This window comes from Hyaena hyaena, unplaced genomic scaffold, assembly GCF_003009895.1.
Source record: "Hyaena hyaena isolate Hyena2069 unplaced genomic scaffold, ASM300989v1 scaffold_226, whole genome shotgun sequence".
NCBI classification, from domain to species: domain Eukaryota; kingdom Metazoa; phylum Chordata; class Mammalia; order Carnivora; family Hyaenidae; genus Hyaena; species Hyaena hyaena.
Window position 1 is genome coordinate 1,461,610 of NW_024080858.1, and position 18,888 is coordinate 1,480,497.

General features: G+C 36.7%; 1 long non-coding RNA gene across 1 annotated transcript; it reads left to right on the forward strand.

The window, feature by feature from the left end:
* The first annotated feature begins 3,088 nt into the window (after window positions 1–3,088).
* LOC120239113 lies at window positions 3,089–5,406 on the forward strand. Its single transcript, XR_005530371.1, has 3 exons — window positions 3,089–3,201; window positions 4,203–4,366; window positions 5,351–5,406. It is a non-coding gene; the product is annotated as an uncharacterized LOC120239113 (long non-coding RNA).
* Window positions 5,407–18,888: the final 13,482 nt, after the last annotated feature.

Below are 18,888 nucleotides of genomic sequence, written 5' to 3' on the forward strand. Positions count from 1 at the left end.
TTACTTTTGAAAAAAGTCTCTTTTCTTTCCCTTACACTCCTAGCACAGCCAAGTTTGAGTTTCCATTATTGCTCGCTGAAGTAGTATTTCAGCAGCCTCCGAACTGCTTTCATTGCCTCTTGTCTCTGTGTTCTCTAATCAGTCCCACATTGTGCCCCCAGAAACATCTTTTTAAACACAGGAGAGTTCTTAGAACTCCCCTTTTCAAAAACCTTCAATGGCTTCCCAGTGTACACAGACTAATATCCAAGCTCCTCTGTTCAGTAAACCCTCTGGCTTAGTTCTGGCTTATCTTAATCCAGCTTAATTTCTACCTCAATGCCCCAAGATATGCACTCTGCAATTCCCTCACTGGGCCCTGCCCTCGCTCCTCCTGATTATGTTTGTGCTGTCTTTCTTTGTGGGCTGCTGCTTCTTTTTTTTTTTTTTTTTTTTAATGTTTTATTTATTTCTAGGAGAGAGAGAGAGACAGCGTGAGCAGGGGAGGGTCAGAGAGAGAGGGAGTCACAGACTGAAGCTGGCTCCAGGCTCTGAGCTGGCAGTCAGCACAGAGCCCGACGCGGGGCTCGAACCCACGAACCGCGAGATCATGACCTAAGCGAAAGTCGGCCGCTTAACCAACTAAGCCACCCAGGTGCCCCTGCTGCTTCTTTTTTTTATCTTAATCTCTCTTGATCTATCTCTGGATTTCCCCTATGATGCTCCTCGTGGACCCACTAAAAATTCATCCACCTTTTTATTTATTCAAGAAATATTAACTGAATATTTACCATATAGGCACACTATACTTGGATCTGGAATCTTAAAAATAAAATGCAGTTGCCTTACTCTCAAGGAAACTATAACAATCTAATGGGGAAGACAAACAAGTAAATAAGCAAAGATTCTCTCTTTTCTTTTTCCAAAGTAAGCATGGTTTTCATGAAAGACATAAACCACCAAACCTCACTCAATTAAAAAGTAACCTTAAAAGTGCCATGAATATTTAAAGAAGAAGAAAGAGGGGTAGGGAGAGGAGGGGGGCAGATAGGGGAGGAGGAGAAGGAGAAGGAGTATGACTCACTAATGAATTCTACTAATCTTTTATGCAAGAAATGATACTAATTATGCAAAACTCTTCCAGGAAATGAAGACTCCAACATCACATTACAGTTATGCCAACTAACAACCTAATATCTTAATACAACAGAAGGTTTTTTTTTTTTTAAGTTTGTTTAGTTATTTTGAGAGTGAGAGAGAGAGCAGGGGAGGGGTAGAGAGAGTGGGAGAGAGAGAATCCCAAGCAGGTTCCACTGTAATCACAAAGCCTGATGCAAGGCTTGATCCCATGAACTGTAAGATCATGAACTGAGCCAAAACCAAGGGTTGGACATTTAATCACCTGAGCCATTCAGGCACCCTGCAGACATTTGTGTCTTACACTTATGAAAATCACTTGCAGTTTAAGGGAGACAAATATTAAAACCAGACAAAAACCCTACAGAAGAGAAAACTAGAGACCAATATCTTTCTTTCTTTTTCTTTTTTTTAAATATCTGAGAGAGAGAGAGAGAGAGAGAGAGAGAGCAGGTGATGGTCAGAGACAGAGAGAGATACAGAATCTGAAGCAGGCTCCAGGCTCTGAGCTGTCAGCACAGAGTCCAACGCAGGCTCAAACCCATGAACCATGCGATCATGACCTGAACTGAAGTCAGACGCTTTAGTTCTGACTGAACTGAGCCCCGCAGGCACCCTGTGTCTTTCATTAATATATATGTCTTTGACAAGAACCCATGTTACTCTACTGTATCTTCTGCATCTAGTTGGAAGACAAGCAGAAATTGAATGTCGAGATCACAAGATTGGTTACCAGTTACCAGGTCTTAAAGTATATATTGCTTCTGTTTGCGTTGACCAAAACTCAGTATCCTGTACCCATATAAAGGTGGGGTAGGCTGGGAGATGTACTTATACTATGTACTAAGGAAGAAAAGGAAACAAATGAGCACCTACAATTGTCTCTGACACAGTGACCATGAAAACAACATACACCTGATCATTTTCATTTGGCATTTACATATATTTTAGTTGCCTCAAAGTTTTTGGAGCAAGGTGAAACATAAATTAATTGATTGTACTTTCCTTCTCATTAAATAATAATGAATTTAATATAACAGAGATGTTTTCTATGCCAAAAACTTTCTGTCGTACCTATTATAATTATAGAAGCAGCACAATAAACTTCTACTGTGATAACTGAAAAATCCTAAAGAATTGATTTAGTGAATGAAATAAAACTGTAAATCTTTCCATATTTGTATCCACGTTTCTAAATAAATTCAGACAAAAACACCTGCAGTATGTACACACTATCACTTTTTTTTTAAACTTCTACTTCTTACCTAGGACAAAAGAAGTACATATATTTTAAAGTTTATTTATTTTTGAGAGAAACAGAGACAGCATATGTGGGAGAGGGGTCAAGAAAGAGAGGAAGAGAGAGAATCCCAGGCAGGCTTCACACTGTCAGTAGAGAGCCTGATGTGGGGCTTGAACTCATGAAACTGTGAGATTATGACTCGAGACTAAATCAAGAGTCAGATGCTTAAGCAACTGAGCCACCCAGGTGTCCCAAAAACATTGTTAATACATCTAACCTACTGAACATGATAGTTTGGCTTAGCCTACTGTAGATGTGCTCAGAACCCTAACCTTAGTGTACAGTTGGGCAGAACCATCTAACAAAGCCATTTAATATTAAAATGCTGAGTACATTATGTAATTTATTGAATATTGTGCTGAAAGTGAAAAACGGAATGGTAGCACGGGTACAGAATGGTTGTGAGTGTATATCGGTCATTTGCCCTAGTGATCATAGTATAGGTGACTGGGAGCTGTAGCTCGGTGCCACTGCCTTGCATCATGAGAGAATTGCCCTGCATATCACTAACCCAGGGAAAGATCAGAATTCAAAGTTCAAAGTATGTTTTTTTACTAAATGCTATCGTTTTCTCACCATCATAAAGTTGAAAAGCTGTAAATCAAATCATAAGTCATGATAAGACCCTCTGTGTGTAATGACTATCTCATTATATCAAGGAGTGGTGGAAAGAGAAGTGTATCATGAAGGAGAAATCCCAGGTTATAGCTGTGGCTCCGTTAATATCTGTAGTCTGAAGAAGCCAGCTCAACTCTCTGGATCTTGTCAGTGAAATGAAAGATGTGGGTGAGATTATCTCCAAAGTACTTTCCATTTCCAGTGTTCTGAAAGTCTTTACAGAGCCATAAACTCAAGCTGGCTGGCTCCCTTTGGAGTCAAAGGGGTTTATCATTCAAGGACTGAATGTTTTGGTGGCAGAACCTCAACTGGAATGAAAAGAGAGACAGGAAGGGAGATAGAGAGAAACCCAACTGAACCAGAATGCATCTTCATCTTAGGAACTTGTAATGTACAATTAATTTTATCCAGGGAAAACTACAATTATTTTTATTCTTCCCAGAAGAGCCTGTCTGGGGCTCAGAAAGTCGGTAATCATTGCCACAGATCATAACCTTATCCACCCTGCGCTTCCGGCTTGTGGAACAGGTTCTAACAACTCAATAGCTAAGACTATCAAATGGATATTAAAAAATACTGAAATTCTCAGATTTGCATTTAGTTCATTTCTAAGGTGTAACCACATGTAAGATGATTTAGGCCTCAGAAGAGGCCACATGAAGTAGTAGAAATAACAGAAATAGAAGCCTGCAAATCTGTAGTCTATGCTCTGCTCTGCTCCAAATTATTTTCATGAGGTTGGCAAGTCACTGAAGATCTTTAGATCTCAGTTTCTTTATTAAAGAAATAAGTGTTTGGGTTTGTGGGATTTTCGGATGCCTGATGATTATGGAGTTCCTTGAACACATGAAAAATAAGACCCAAATTGAGAAATACAAATTATCATATAGCACTGAAAGCCCATCAGAGATAAATCCAGTAGGAAGACTCATGAGCAATACTTCCCCCAAGAACTGGCTCACCTTGTAAATACCACCATTGTTAAGAGAGAAAGTGAAAGGACAAGTTTCATACTCCATTTAGATGATAAAACAATGAGTTAAGTTCATATGTCAAGGGTCTCAAAACCAGCAACGTCTAAAAGTAGAATAAGTGAAAGATAAGCAAAGATGCCACTTAGATCAATGAGAAGGTGAACAGTTTTGCATATTTTTCTTGTCACTAGATCCATGAAATGAGAGAGACAAATGCTTCTGTGGAGAAACTAATTTCAGTTTCAAGCCTCAACTTAAAACTTGCCAAGCTCCATGTAATAGGTGTATCCTAAAGAAAGTTGGAAGAGGATATTTACTGAAGAAGGATTCAAAATAAAGTGAAATCTATTTTCTGGTAAAAATTAATACTGCTTTTAGGACTTAAGATGCAAGAAAACTTTCAAAAAGGGGGATTTCATTCTCAGAAATATTCTTATAGCAGGAAATTTTTCTAGAACTGCATTAGAATATTTTCTGAATATTATAGTAGGAAATTAACTTCTTCTTAACTTTATTTTGCTGTTGGGTCTCACACACCAAACAGCTTACTAGTCAAGGAGGTTCAGCTGTTTAATTAGAGTGCTTTTCATTCTTTGTTTATTACTTTAATTTTCTCTTCAGAACTGCTGGATAACTTTGATTTTATCCTTGAAAGAAGAATTCTGCTGTTAGGAAAACAGAGATTGTTGTTTCACTGCACAGATCTTAGGACAATCCTAAGAATTTAGATTCATACAAACAAATAAACAAGTGGTTTTTGCCTTGCTGACCACATGATGGGTACCGAGCTGCTTTTGCTTTTAACAAAGAGGGACCGTTATTTTAAATTTCTTCCCATTGTATAATGTCACAAAGCATTTTGTAAATTGTAGCCATAAAGGAAATTAAACTCATGAGGATTCTCAAGATAGTTATTGTAAATGCTGGTGCACATTCATTCATATACACACACAGGCACGTGCGCGCGCGCGCACACACACACACACACACACACACACACACACATACAGACTGTCTTGAAAACCTTGAAAACGAAAAGCATGGTCTAACCGTTTCTGCAAAAAGGACCTTATTAACCCTTGGGAAAATCACCCTAGGAACATGTAGGGAGCTGAAATTTTGAAATTTTAAACCATTCCTCATTCTTATATTAGAAACAACTCCTACGTCTTCATAGGTCACCTACAGCATTTAAAGTGATGGAGGTTCTGAGTACATAACCAAGTTAGAAAGATTTCAAAAATAATTGCTCAGGTATCATTTTTCAATCCCCTTTCATAGTAAATATCTACAATAATAATTTTTAAGGTGATGCCTTGTTTTCTTTCTTTTTTTGTAGCTGTCCATGAATTCTTATGTTTCTCTGAACCATCAATGCTCTGTTCTCAATTAAATTCTGCAATGAATAAACATTTTAAGTACAAGGAAAGAAAAAGAGATTCCAAAGAGTAGAGAGAAAACAAGAAAGGAAAAGTAGAAATTTAACATTTTGAAAATAAAGAAAACATCTCTTCCATATTCTACCACTCAAGATTTGCAACATTGACAGTTGGTGACCAAAGCCTGTGAAGATTAAGGAAGTATTTTGAAAAACTTCACATGCTTTTCAATACACTAACTATACCCAGAAGAAAACAAAAGTCAACAGGGAATTTAAAGCTCCCTTGGATGCTATAGATATCCCATACACTGAGTGCTCCAGGAGGAAGGAAGTTTGCCAAAGATTTGCAGGATGAGGGTTTGTCCATTCTGGGGAAATCATCCACTGACATTTAGAAGACTTTTAATATTCCATGATAGATTTCACCAGGAGCCTTTGTAAGACACGCTTTTCTTAAACTACCTGTACTAATACTCTAACTGACAGTGGCGAAGGACAATCCTCAGCCCCATAGATGCAGACAGTAAACTCACAATTGAGAGAGAATAAACCGGAATCTGGATAAGGCTTGCGTGTGCCTCTTGTCGGTAGTATGCTGGTACATTTAACAACAGACTCTCTAGAAGGAAAAAAAAATGTATGTGTGCATGTTTATTGTTTATGATAAATTCTATTGATATAAAGAATCTGTAGCATACAAATTACAAATAGTACTAGAATATCAAAAACTTTTTTGTCTTCAAATTTCATATAGCCAATTTATGTTCACGGTAGACTTTTGGTCAATTTTTGCCAAAATCTTAAATCCACAATTGATCTCTGGTTACTATCCATGAATGAATATATTTCCGACATGAATATTGGTTAATGTTTTTATTTACCTTAACAAACAATATGAAAGTAAAAACCCCAAAGAAATAACTTGGAACTTCACTCATTATCAATGACACAGATGTTTCTCCTGCTGAATCTCCTAATAGTCTGCAAATACTAGATGAATGTGTCATCAGAGTTTGCACTAGTCACAATATAACAACTACAGATATTGTATACTTTCCAATTTGATCTGCAGTATTAACATTTCCTCCATCATTTTCTGAAGTCTAGGCCATCAAAAAAAAAATACCTCAGTACATAAAACTATGATATGTAATGTTTGCCAGTTTCTGTAATTTAAGTACTTCCACAATCATGGAGTTCAAGCTACTAACATCCATCCCTCAGACAGAGCTGGGAAGAAATATACAGTAGCATAACTTTATATGGAATTTCTACCATACAGATATAATAGACATAAATTATGTCAAAAGCATAGATGATAGTACAATGTAGTAAATTAATTAGGAAGTAATACATTTTGAGTATTTACTGCCTTTGTTTTTTTTAACGTAATTGATTTGATCGTAGGTTTTTATAATTCAATTTTTAATAATGGCTATGTTTAACAACCAGCTCACAAAATTATTCAGTATTTAACCATCTGCTCTTGTGAGCCACTGTGAGCAGGCTCTGGCACACCACTATATCCTGTTCAAAATGGCCAGGGGGTTGAATACTTAGCATTTTGTTCAAAATGACCTCGGGTTTGAAAAATTAGCATTTTGTCACAGTTCCACTAATCTCAATTCTTGCCTAGGTAAAAGATTACTGGAAGAATCAGAAGAGAACTTCTTTTAACTTCATCTAGGAATATACCATTTAGTAAAGAAGTCCTAAATTTGGCAAATGCTTTGAAAGCTAATTTGTTAATATTATTATTAACTGATACCTATCTGATCAGTTAATATCTGATACCTATGTGTATTTACACACTACAGAAGAGCAATGTGCTGTTTACCAGGGTTTGCACCTTCTATAGGTTTAAAGGCTTTCTGTTTCTTTGTTTCCATAACAATCAGGGGGATAATTAGAATAAAAGTGGCAGGGAAATAGTCTGCTTAGTCTCACTGAAAACAATCAGAACAAAATTTATTTATAGTATAAAACACCAGAGCCTATAAAATTACTGAAGCCCAATCTTCAAGAATGTAAGCAGGATACTTGGATTTGTAGATCAGAGTCTGGTTAAAATTCCATTAAGTAATCTTGAACCCTGTCAGAAAGTAAAGGTAAAGATACCTAGGGGCACCTAGGTGGCTCTGTTGGCTGAGCATTTGACTTTGGCTCAGGTCATGATCTCGGGGTTCATGAGATCAAGGACAGTATGAAGCTGTCTGATGTCAGTGCAGAGCCCTCTTTGGATCCTCTGTCTCCCTCTCTCTGCCCTGCCCCCACTCACACTCTCTCTCTCAAAAATAAATAAAAACATTTAATATATATATGCTTACAAATAAATCATATAATTAGTTGTGAATCAAGCTCCACACTAGAGAAACAATGAGACAGTACAACATAGTAGAGAAGAGGTAAAGGGTAAAGAGCTGGAGTCCAAACAGGCCACTTAACTAACCAGTAACTTTAGAAAATTACTTAACCATATTGGAGGGGTTGTGGGAAGGGGGATGGGGGAAATGGGTAAGGGGCATTTCGGAATCTACTCTTGAAATCATTATTGCACTCTATGCTAACTAACTTGGATGTAAATTTTAAAAATTAATTTAAAAAATTACCAGTCTAAACTGTGTTTCCTAAAAAACAAACTGGAGGGGCGCCTGGGTGGCTTAGTCGGTTAAGCGTCCGACTTTCGCTTAGGTCATGATCTCGAAGTTCGTGGGTTCGAGCCCCGCGTCGGGCTCTGTGCTGACTGCCAGCTCAGAGCCTGGAGCCTGTTTCAGAGTCTCCCTCTCTCTCTGACCCTCCCCTGTTCACGCTGTCTCTCTCTCTCTCTCCTAGAAATAAATTTAAAAAAAAACCTGGAGATTGTAATACTTAGTTTACAATGCCATCAGGATTGTGTGAGAGAGTATCTATACGTTACCTGGCACATAATAACAGGTCAGTAAGTGATAATATTATGAAAACATATTCCTCTCTGTCTAACCAAATGAGTGGAGAAAAAGGTAGGAGCCCATTAGAGGGCAAATGTTTGTAATGCACTCAAGATTGTTTTTCTGGGCAGACTTTATTCAAAATAAAGTAAGTAGTGATTTGTATCAGCCCCAGAGGCTACCTCAGGCTCCAAATATCTAAAAAACATCATTGGATTTCTCTTTCGGGTTAAGGCCACACTAATTAAATCTGAGACTCTGAAGCTGTTTTTGATCACCATCAAGTACAGGATCTTCAGAAGTACTGCAAATTCTCAGCAGTCCAATAAAAAAAAAAAAGATATCAAATATCTGTTCTTTTGCTGCTGAGTCATAGCAAAGGGCACAATTTAGGAATAGTGACATTAGAAAATACTAGTTCAAGGGGTGCCTGGGTGGCTCCGTCAGTTGAGCGTCTGTCTTGGGCTCAGAGCGTGATCTCGCAGTTTGTGAGTACAAGTCTCACATCGGGCTCTGTGCTGACAGATCTCTCTCTCTCCCTCTCTTTCTAACCCTCCTCTAATCACACTCTGTCTCTCTCTCAAAAATAAACATTAAGAAAAAAGAAAATTCTAGTTCAAATGCACAGTTTGCTTAAAATTGACTTCCTTAGCCCTATAGTACCTACTAATAAATTAGATTTTCATTTAGTTCTCTTGAGAGAAGATGGGGCAAAGAGAGGAAATGGACTGTGTGGTGGGGCAAGAGCTGCTCTTACCTGCACTTGGTAAGATGCACTTGGGCCTACCACAGCCATGGGTTAGTGGTGCGGAGAAAGAAGAAAGGGGAGCCGTGTAAATAAAACTTTTATTTTGCAGGTGTGTATGAAAACAGTACTGGCAACAATCACAAAAGCACTATTCTTTTTTTTTGTTTTGAGCCACAAAGAATATTTCCTCAGATATTCTCCTTAACATAGAAATGTCAACAACTTTGTAAATTTTTTACTTGGCCTCTTCTTTAATAGCAGAGAGCCATCATCTGAGGTAGTTGGGACCAGGAAGAAGTGCATCAAGTGAGTTAAAAGTAGCCCTCCTATGTACTTGTAGATCTGTAGGGGAAAAAAGAATGTATGAACCAGAATCCTAGACATGGCAGGAGAAGGAACTAGCGGCCATACAGAAAATTAAAGTCGAGAAGCAAAAGCCGTAACAGTTCCAGAAGTTCTACAGAGGAGAAGCTTGGGATAGTCATCAGGTTGGAAGGAAAATTAGAGGACTTTCCTTACCACAGTATTTGCTTAGTGAGCACAGAGTGTTTACTTAGAGAATATATTTACTTAGGGCAACTTGGCAACAGGAATGAGAGGGAGCCCTGATAGGGATTTTAAAGGAATTCAATCCTCTACAAAAAAGAAAGAAGAAAGGAAGGAAGGAAGTGATGAAAGAAGGAAGGGAAAAAATTAAAATTTTAAATTATAATTTAGCTGAAAAATTTAACCCAATTTTTTAAATTATAAGAAGCTAGCTTAACCAATAATCAATCAATATTTGTTGATTGCCTACAATGTGCTTGATACTAGGTAGGAAAAAGATACGTCTCCTGATCTCTCATTGCATGGAGGCAGGAAAGAAGAGGGACATTGGGCAAGAAAGTGAGGTAACTGATCTTATAAAAGGGAGACAATGGAGATTCAATCTGGTCTAGGGTCTGGGAAGGATCCCGGAGAAAGTGACTTTTCAAGAAGGAGTTACCTAGGCAAAAGCTGAGAGGTAAATGGTAAAAGAGGGCTGGAGGGGGAACACGGACAGAAAAAAATTTCTAGCAGAGAGAATTGAATGTGGGAATTCAGGAGCAAAACCTCAGTGGTCTGAGGAACTTAAGAACTCTTCACTCCCTGGAGCAAAGAGGGTATATCGGCCAGGATCCAGAAAGAAAATAGAAACCACACTGGTTGTTCTAACAGAGAGAACCAGGAACTGCTTCACCAGCATTCGGCAACAAGAGAGAGTAACTGCAGAGAGCAGGGGCCCCTAAGGTTGGGAGACCAAAGGGAAGTGAGTGGGCTAACTGGACCCTGAAAGCACTGAGGAGAGGCTAGAGCTTGAATCCAGGCCCCAGTGGAAGGGACTGCCCAGCAGATCCTGATGATACCTGAGAAGACAGGAGGAGATTGGCTCTCGGAGTATGGAGAGCAAACTAAAAGCTGGAACCCGCTGCCTCAAGACTGGAGAGTTATTGGTGCATAATGGAGAAAAAAACAAAAGAAGTAGGTCTTTTCTCTCTTCTCCAGTCTCTCTCTAGCACCTCTTATGGGACAAAGTTAAATATGAATCTACCATTCCCTTAAAAAGATCTCCATGTATGTATCCAACTGTATTTTTGTATGGAATTGGTCCCCCCTTTTATATTAATACTTGATTCACATCAATACTTTCATAGTCAAAAAGTCCTATATCATTAAAATATTCTAAGGTCGGGGGGGTGTGGAGGAAATAGATAAAGGGGATTAAGAGGTATAGACTGTCAGTTACAAAATAAATAAATCATAGAGATGAAAAATCGAGCATAAGGAATATAGTCAATAAGATCATAAAAACGTTGTTTGGTGGCTGTTAATGACTACATTCAACGTGTTGAGCACGGAGTATTTTATAGAACTGTCGAATCATTATGTTGTACACCTGAAACTAATATAACACTGTATGTTAATTGTACTTCAGTAATATATATTATATATATAACAATATAATACATATAATCAAGTTATTTTATCCTCCATTATTTAACCTTACATTTAGTCCCTTCAGTTCCCGTCCTGAGTTGGAAATACTTCACTCTGACCAAAGCCTGCTGAAAATGTGTCCTGTTTACTGAGTATGCTCTCTTTTTTCACCGTGTTGTCAAAGGGGCACCACACAGGGTACCTCACTCTTGAAGGCTACTTCAGGGAGAAAAGTATAGTCTGTTCTCTCGATGAAAGCAAGGAGCAAAAAAAATGAAGCTGAGTGTTTTGCTCTTCCGCAACTGTAAAATGTGGACACTGAGAACAGCTTCAATCTCTTTGATCTCAGAAGAATTTAAATTGGAAGAGCAAATAAAGAGATGGGATTTACCCTTTTCTCTTAATCTCAATTGCTTGACATTTCTAACTAGTCCCGAAGGATGAGAAGGTCAGATTTCTGCAATCGTTGTACAGAGGTGAAAGAACAGATACTGTTTTGTAACATTTTTAAGAACTGAAGTCTTTATACTATATAATAAAATTACAAACTTCAGGTAATTGGCAAGAAGTTTTGCTCGGCCTTATTTTTTTAAATTTTTCTCCCCAAATCATCTTACAAAATGTGAACTCCAATAATTTGTTAAACAGTGACAACGTCCAGGACCTCTCATTTTATTTTTCTTGGGTTCCTAATTCTCTTTCATAGATACGATAGCAATACTTGGAAAAAGCAATGGGGGTGGGGGAAAGCAAGACTTGCTTCATCATTTTAAAACATCAGAGCTGAAATATATTATGTACATAAATACAAACCCAGAGTTTCCAAAATGGATATAATTTGCACAGCTCAATGTTTGATATCTACATATATTTGTAACATCTCAAAAGCACTCTGTGCTGATTTTTTTGGACAGATTTTACAGAACCCAGCTTAAGTTAACAGAAGTTGTAAATTATGTCTAAGTGGGCTTTATAAACAAAAGTTAAAGTTGAGCATGCAAGGGAATATTGAAAAGTTTGCATAATGCTGTCAACATCTACAGTGCCAAATGTTCATCCTTTCTTTTATTATTAGCTGAACTTTTTTCTGTATACATGGATATATGTCTAACTAAGTATGTGTGTACAGATTTATGTTTTCAAATGAAACAAAGCTGTGCAGCTATTATTGCAGGGGTCGACTGGTCTTTTCAAGCACGTGCTTCCTCGAGCCTATTAAAGTACAGTACCGACATTTCCCTCTCGTAGCTTTGTGAGTGTGATCCGACCCGAGCTTGTGTTTCTGGGAAAGCGCCTGGAGAATACCAATTTAATTTAGAAACTGCTCAGCTTAAGTGTTTGGTGGGGTTTGACAGCATTGCATCAGGTGATCAGATATATTTTCAGAGATACCACAAAGAAAGTTGGAAATGTCACCAAAAAGTTTACATTAAAATGTATTTTTCCTGCAGAGGAATGGGTTTTTAAACATCATTTAAATTTATAACACGTGCCAGATTTCAGTGTTTTGTTACATTACGGAATTTGGTTGCTAGTTCTCTGCTTTCAAATTATTTTAGCACGAGTATGGGCTTTTTCTTGATTTGCAAATGTTGTTATTCTGTTGGATACTATTAAGCTAACAGCCAAACTGGAAATTCTTGTATAATAAAGATAAACAACTGTTTCTCTTGCTGGTTGAACTACGGTAATGTTGTACAAACAATGTTTTTGGATATCTTCCTTCTCTTCTGTATATAGGCTTTTTCATTTCTATTTACATGAAGCTTTAAAAAAAGAAGTACAAAATTTTGTAGTTGGATTTGCCCTGTGATACCTTTGGAGAAAATAGTAAAATATGTTTCCTTCCGCACTTACACCCCCATCCCCAAACCATGCATTCACCTCAAATTTTACTGAAGACACTAAATGTATATTAAATAGTATTATATATTGTCCCTGAAATCAATGGGGGGTGGAGAGAATATTCCAGTCTAGGTGAGATCTGTTCATTAGCAACAGATATGAAAAGATAGTATATTTCAAGGATAGGATAATTTAACCTTTTTTTTTTTTTTTGGATGATATTCTGGGGAGAGGGAAAATAGTTTAATTTAAAAATTGAACTGTTTCTCCTAAACTGGCCTACCAAATTTCTTCTCTGTCTGCCCTTTTATTGAATCCATACTTTGTATTTCAGTGGCCCGTTAAATTCTTCCTGCTTTTTAGAGTTTCTTTGAAAATATCTTGTGAATACTGAAGGAGAAAAAGTTTCACTAACAGTCTCACAAATCTCATGGACTCTCTGAACAAGAACAGAGCTGTCCTCAGGTTTTATTTTGTTTTGTTTGTTTTGTTTTGTTTTTAAAGCAAGGGTAGAACATTAACCCATGATGACAGTGAGATTAGGCAGATAAATTTTTGAGTTCTTTTATCTAGTAAACATTCTAACGATCAACTTCAAAGACAAGACGGGAAGATGCTTCCTTGTCTTCTATGCCAGAATGAGAGGCGAGGCTCTTTACCACTCATATGGGAGATATGAGGAACCTTTGAATGGATCATTGCTTTTTATGAGTAGTAATGAGGTGAGAAGTATTCTGGTGTGTGGCACAGGCCTTCATTAAAAAGCGTGAAACAGAATGGCTTACGGTTAAAGGGGGTAATTTGTTCTAACATACTTGCTAAATTGTGCTGTAACCATGCCAGTTAACAGCACTATATTTTCCATGGGATTCCTGAATGCATTTGTGTGCAATTATTCTGCCCATACGAAGTTCAGGGATTTTTCCAATAGCTTATGTTAACTACTTGACAATACTCACTCCTTTAGTGGAAAGTATATTGAGCCTCACAATTAAAGAGGGGTGGAAGAATCCAGAGATGTTCTCATTCTCCTTCCGAAGCCAAAGAGTTCTTGTAAAATCAAAAATTCACAGAACCCAAATTTAAATGAATACCATTTGCCTAAAAGGTAATGTCAGAAGTAATAGCCAGTTTAATAAAGACAAAGCTTGAAGTTTTACAATATGTATTATAATAAAGATAGTCCATAAGAAAGAAAATCAGATTTGGTGGTTTTAAGTCCACTATTTAAGAAAGGAAAAAACTTGAAACCTAGGAGCAGTAAGTTTGCTACATTTGTGAGGAAATTCTGCCCATAGGAGAATTTGAAGTTCCACAACATACCACAAAGATTATTTGGTCAGGTTCTTACTGGGGACATTGGACTAAGATTTCATTCATTGGAAAAAAAATCATTCTGCTTAGAGAAACATAATGTTTTTTTTCACATGACCAGCTATCAAAAGAGAAAATGTAGGGGAGAAGTATTATGTTTTGGACAGGACCTAGAATTGGGGTGTATAATATGGGAAAATGGTTTTATAAGTAACAACTTTTTCAGACAGGTTTACTGTTATACTGAAAATATTAAGACATTGGACTTCAAAGGAGGAAAAAAAACTCCTTGAATTTTATATAATTTTCTTAAGATGTAATAATACAAATATGAATTGTTTCATAAAATACTCCCCTATTTCATAACTGATGACACAATTTTATTGGAACAGCAATGTATTAACTAAACGCAATTGATATGCCACCATGGACTAAAAATGAAGACAATTTTTTTTTAAAAAACAGGTTAAGAAATAGAGTTTTTATTCCGGATACAATTTAGGCAATATATAATGAGAAATATTTCCAACATCTGTTTTCAAAATGCTCAGTGGAGACTTAAATTTAAGCACCAAAAGACTTTACAGTGAGACAGGAAGTATCAGTGTCTGTCCACTCAGTGGAATTTCTGAGACTTAGCAGTGGGGGGAAGAATTTTAGCGTTGTCACTTTCCGCCCTTATTATTACTACTTAGGTTTTGCATATTTGATATTTGATATTTTGGAGAAAATATTTACAACCACAGTTTTGTACATTATTCTAGCTTCAAAAATAAATACTGTCAAACTTAATAGAAAGCAGGCAGTGCGCCTACAATAAATGTAATAGGCTCAGCGTCGCCTTTCTATTTCTTTTTATTGGGTTTTCGGGAAAGTCTATGAAGGAAATTCTAATTGCAATTGCTCCTTGAAAATGCTCAGTCAGGTTCGTTTAGCCTTAGAGAGGGAAATACTAGCCCTGGGCTATGAGGTAGAATCAGTGGTATTTTTTCAAGCTACATTAAATATGTAGCATAGTGAGTGATGAAAATTACATCTCACATTGCTTCACCCTCATGGTTGTACCACAAGAAGGCAAATCAGATGAGGGCTGTGACTGCATACCAAATAACATCCTATTCTATGCTAGATTCATTAACCTGGAACACTGCACAGAGAAAAGAACCAATTTCTTTATTGCTGTCTCTGTAATTACTCTCAGTAATCAGAATTTCACTTTTCCTCATTTTAATACAACTGGGGGCATTTTGAGTCACTCGGGAACAGCTAGGATAGAAAACCTGAGATCTAATATAGGAGAAAATGTGCATTGAAGAGAATTTACTGTTCTTTAAGCTTTCTTTCACCTTGTCTGTCATTTATATCTAACTAGGGAAACTAAAGCTCTTCAGTTTGATACAAAGAAGCAACACAAGGGCTAGGCGAATAAGGTGTGAAATGAATATATTTCACTGAAACTGTTCGGATTCTTGGATGACATCATGGTTCCCCATGGCTAGGAATTCCAGTGGCTTCATGATGTCAAATGCCTCTATTTGAGATAAACAAGTATAAGGAGACTAAAAAGAATAAATATTGAACAGAAAATGCTTATCCAATTATGTTGAGGCTGTATGCTATGTAATGAAAACATTTTCTCTCTGGGGAAAAAATAGTTAAAATATTCCAAACAAAATATATACCTATATGTGAGGAAAGGTTTCATTGGGAGACTACCAGACTACTGCACCTTCCTAAGAAAGTTAGAGCTACTCCCCAAAGCTGTCATGTGCTCCAAACTTCTGGCAGGTGTGTAGAGACTGACAGATGTAAAGAAATACACAAAGGTCTTCTCAGTAAGAACTACCTGAGCAGTTGGAAAGATTTTACAGCTCCATTCTGCTGTGGGCATCTCAACTCAGATATAAACCAAACAGGATAAACCAAATTAACTCAGATATAAATTAATGCAGCAGAAGGCATAGATCATTTTGGAAAAGTGTCTCCTTTTATTTTGTTTCACCAGGTAGTGTCTGAAAATTGGGAAACAAAAAGGAAGAGGGGATAAGTACTTGGAATAACACTAGAATAAGCCAAAATTGTAAAGCAGTCAATGTAGATCTTTTGATTCTCTTTCATTGGTTACATCCATCCACACTTCCTGAGCCCTCACGTGTGAGCCTTTGATGGATGCTAAATAAACTTAGAAATTTCTTCATTGACTCAGCACATTCAAGGTGATACTCTGGCCTCTTGAAAGTTATCTCTGCCACATCAATGATTACCATACTTGGAATTTTTCCTCTGTTACATCCATTCAGTGACAATGTCTGGACTTCCACTCTTTTCTTTAGATAATAATCCAAAGACCAACTCAAGTTACTTCCACATGTAAACTGGACTCATAAACTCCACCCACGTCCTGGCTACTATGTGTATCACACATATTTGAAATAATTATATTTAATTTTTCAATTTGTTATTTGAATTGTTTGTAGATTGTTCCAGGTGTATTTATTGTCTCATAATAAACTCCTTGAGGATACAAATCATGTATATTATAGTATTTTTGTTTTATCAAGAGCAATACACAAATGAAAAATAATATAAAAATAGGAAGACTAAGGAAACACACCAGACTCAGTACCTTTTTTTCTCATTGCATATCTTTTAATGTAATTCTCCTGCCTTATTACCTACATTCTAATGAACCTAGAAGTAAACACTACTCTCTGTCTAAGAAGAAAAGAGATCAAATTGGCGAACTACAGAAGGAGTCTCTTTGATACTCTATAAGAGTTCTCCCTATGTACTCTCTTTGCTTGGGATTGTATAGAAAAAGAGAGAACAAAAAATTGAAAGCAAAAGTGACCAACATTTTGAATCTTTAAGATATTAGGGAGACTAATTTGAGGGCACAAAAGAGGGCAAAGACATGCTTGCGTTTCTGAAAACCGTTTTCTGTAAGTTCTTCAAATGCTGGATGTGCTAACTTAGCAAATGGAGCCAATGATTTGGTTTATCCTGTTCTGGATTTCTGTACTATAAAGAAATGACAACTAAAGTGAATGCCTGAAAAAAGCAAAAAAACAACCAACATATGTTTCTTAATAACTGAAAAAACACTAGATGAACATAATGTGTTTGTCCTATTCGTGATATTGAAATGGGTAAAAGTGTAGTGATTTTCTGCCTCACTGAACAGAAAGCCTTTTTGTCTTTTAATCAGAGCAGCACCTTCCTGAATTACCTTACAAGTCATAAAATTATCTCTTATATATAGCATGATTTGCCATGTTTTAGGTTACTGGTCACAACCTCCTTTGAATTAGTGGTCATATCTATGAACCCAAAGTATTTATAATTAGGATCTCTGTGGTATGACTAACCCATTTCATTTTCTTATTTATGCAACTCTTAAGTGGAGGAATTTAAAGAAACTAATAAATATTGCCCCAATATTCTCTTCACTCAATTTCTGTGTAGAAATTACAGAGACGTGCCATGTTTAAGGACATTTAGTAAGACATTCTAAAGCTCTAAGTACATTTCCAGCTTCGTTCCAAACACTGTTTGGCACCTCAATAAGGAGAAGGAAAGAACATAACTGGCTGGCTGCCAAAAATTAAGAACTAGGAGAGAAAGTCTTTCTCATATCCAAGTTCGTGAAATGAGAAAATTGAAATGAATGTTCCTTACGATGTTGAGAAATCTCCATCATCTTTGGGCTAACTCAAATCATCCTAGTTTTCAAGTTAATATTTCTAATTAAAATAAATAATGGCAAAATGGCTTAAATTGTTTGCCCAAATGCTTTCTGGCCTTGGCAATAGGGTCATGCTAATGTGCTTCCTAGGCTCCCCACAACCTAGAAGCAGATTGAAAGTGTTCATTTCCCTTGCAATTTTTCTTTCCCAATAGCAACATGCTAAAACCCAGCATTTATATTATTATAATTTTTAAAAATTGCTGGTCTGAACAACCTTTCTCTAATTAGTGTCTTTGCAAAATTGAACACAGACAGATTTTAATCCTTCATTTACTGATTTTATTTTAATGCTATTAGTCAGCATATGTTGGCTACATTAAACCATTACAGTAAAAATTAAAATGAAAGTCATATGATTTATCCCCCTTTAAAAGTGCTCAATCGGTCTAATAAAAGTCGAGTGCCAAATACCAGATGTCTGATTTAAAAGAAATTCTAACAAAAAGGAAAAACCCTCCTTCCATTCTTCTTTTAAGATATTTTGTTGAGATTAATGCCATCCAAGGAAAAACATTTATATATAAATACAGTTGTATAGATATATTTGACTTAAGTTAGAAGACTAAGGTAATAAAAATAAAAGTATATTAATATTGGTCTTGACTGTTTCAAACTCCATCTTGATAAATAAATTTGCACTACTTCTGTGCACAATCATCAAGCCACTTTGATATTTTAAAAAGAAAATGAGGGTAGTTGAAAAGTTTATAATGCAGAAATTCAGGGGATGCCTGGCTGGCTCAATTGGTAGAGCTTCCAACTCTTGATCTCAGAGTTGTGCGCTTGGCACCCACACTGGGTGTAGAGATGACTTAAATAAAAAAGAACTTTTAGAATGCAAGAGGTCAGGGGCACCTGGATGGCTCATTCGGTTAAGTATCTGACTTGATTTTGGCTCAGGTCATGATCTCATGGTTCATGGGATCCAGCTCCACATTGGTCTCTGTGCCGACAATTG